We start from the raw sequence: 2662 nt of genomic DNA, 5'->3' as shown, positions 1-2662 counted from the left end.
AGATAGATTGATAGATAGATTGATAGATAGATAGATTGATAGATTGATTGATAGATAGATAGATAGATAGATAGATAGATAGATAGATAGATAGATAGATAGATAGATAGATAGATAGATAGATAGATAGATAGATAGATAGATAGATAGATAGATAGATAGATAGATAGATAGATAGATAGATAGATAGATAGATAGATAGATAGATAGATAGATAGACAGACAGATAGATAGATAGATAGATAGATAGATAGATAGATAGATAGATAGATAGATAGATAGATAGATAGATAGATAGATAGATAGATAGATAGATAGATAGATAGATAGATAGATAGATAGATAGATAGATAGATAGATAGATAGATAGATAGGTAGGTAGCCGCGAAGCGATAGCGGCTATTATTGGGGATATTGTGGTTTTTAAAATTCGGTGAGTCGTATCATCTGACTTCTCGGAATTGGCTTTTATTAACTTCAAGGATTCCGACTGCTTCGCAGTAAAATTTGTGTGCATGGCGTCATTTCGGCTTTTTGGTCATTGGTCAATTGCGTGACTTACGTCACTAAAAAAATGACTACTGAACTCTGTGAACCTTTACTAGTTATAGACAAAAAGTGCGCATCTAAGTAGGGCCAAGCTTATAAGCCCTAATTTCTGAGTATTAGTCCTAAAGCGGTTTCAGCACGATTATAACGAGGCCCTTATAGCCGAGCTGGCAAATTTTTGGTTATATTTCTAAATAAAAATATTACTCTTGACGAGTTTTGAAGCAATAGTTTTAGTCTGATGATAGCATCCTATACGGAATAAACTGCTAACGTCCTTTTTATAGGATGGAAAGACTAGATTGCCACCACGTACGAACCGTGGGTTGGGTGTTACTGAGAGGCAATCTAAGGAAAACGCCTTAAAGATAGCGAAGGATCAACTTAAGAAGGTCCACTGGCTCATATTGTTTGAAGATAACACCTGCAGCGTGGTCCGCGCTCTTGGGGATTCTGTTTGTCTTGATTTATCCGAACGTTTAAATATAAAAGTGAGTACGTGTTTTCTATTTTTCTTTATATTTTTTAAAAAAGAAACAAATGTTCTCTCGAGTGGAAAGCGTTTTATTATGAAATTTTATTGATCAGAAAAGTTTTTGAATTTAAGCTTTTTGGAAAATAATAACAACCGCAAATAAGACATGATTTTAGCAAGGCGAATTCATAAACGTTAAATGGTCAAGAAAAAATCCACGCACAAAATCCTACATTTGGACAGCGGAGGTGCTAACGGTAGGAGGCGAGGAGTTTTGCAATGAATGGGAAGCAAATACACTTATTAAAATAACCGATCCGAACGGAAATAGCAGCTTTGCACGCTATATCCCTGAGCGAGACCCAAATATGACAGTTTACGACGATGTTAATCAAATTTTGCTCAACGAACATTGTGGGTCACAAGGAGTAAGACGAAAGTTAGATGTAGGCCAATCGTGTTCTCAGAGCTCAAGCAAAGAAGACCAACTAATCATGGATGCATACGCAACTGAGGGGCAAGCAGAATCACAGAGTGTGCCTGTTAAAGTCTTAGACCCGGAAGAGGTATCAAAAACTTTCAGCGAGTTGCAGTATGAGCCTAATGGAATTGACGAACCTGACTGCAACGCAATAGGCGACGAACCCGCAGACAAGTGCAAAGAACATGAAAAGAAACCTCTTTCCTCTACACCAGGGGTGAATAAGAAAATCGAGCTGAAACGGAGCAAAGCAATCAACCCGGATGAGATTTCTGAAACAAAGATTCGCAGAGTTGATCGTGAAGCCTCCGATGCTATGAAGAATGCAGCAGACAAAATTATGGAAGCTGCGACACTCATAGTAAATTGTATGACTGAGCTCAGACCTGAACTGAAATCACTTTCAAACAAGAATTACAGGGAGATTCAGATGTCGACCAACGCTATTAAGCAGCTTGTAAGTAAATAGTAGAGAATTCAGTAAACATTAGGAGCAATGGTTTTAAAACTCAAAAATTTAAATGAGCAAATAAAAAACATAATATAAAAAACGAGAAAATATTGAAGTTGCTGAGAATTTTTGAAAGAGTTATTTTTTCAATGTAAATACAAAGGAGCGAAATGATCCTATTTTTAAGCAAAGTTTTTCTAGACTACCGAAGTGTCCAAACTGGGTGTTCTCCTCCCAGTGGCCAAAAGCTTTCCGGAAAGAGATGAGGCCTTGCTTCTCATTACAAAGGGCCCAGGAGAAGGTACCGATTTAGCGACAACTGGTGGAGCAACGCCTCAATTGGTCGGAAGGAACGCGTCCAAACGGTTGTGGACTGTTGAGGAAATAAAGCAACAAATGTTGTCTCCAAAGATAAAGCAAAAACAGGGTGTAGTCTCCAGGACTGATTTTTCACCGACAAGAAAGACTCTTTTCAAAGGTTTGTGAGGTCTTATAGTTTTTAATTTGTTTTTTTTAAATGGCAGAGTTCTTGCGGTTTTAAATGTTTTACAAGAGCCAACGAAAACAATTTACAGATCTTAGAAAACTGGTCCGTTTTTCAAATAGTAAATGCAATTGATCAATTTTTGCTGTTTTTTACTTCAGATCTCTTTCGACTTAAGTACGAGGATCAGTGGCTCCACTGTTACGAGCTAGCAAAAGCAAG

This window comes from Convolutriloba macropyga, chromosome 4, assembly GCF_964194025.1.
Source record: "Convolutriloba macropyga chromosome 4, txConMacr16.3, whole genome shotgun sequence".
NCBI lineage: Eukaryota > Metazoa > Xenacoelomorpha > Acoela > Convolutidae > Convolutriloba > Convolutriloba macropyga.
Note: the sequence above shows the minus strand (reverse complement) of the source record.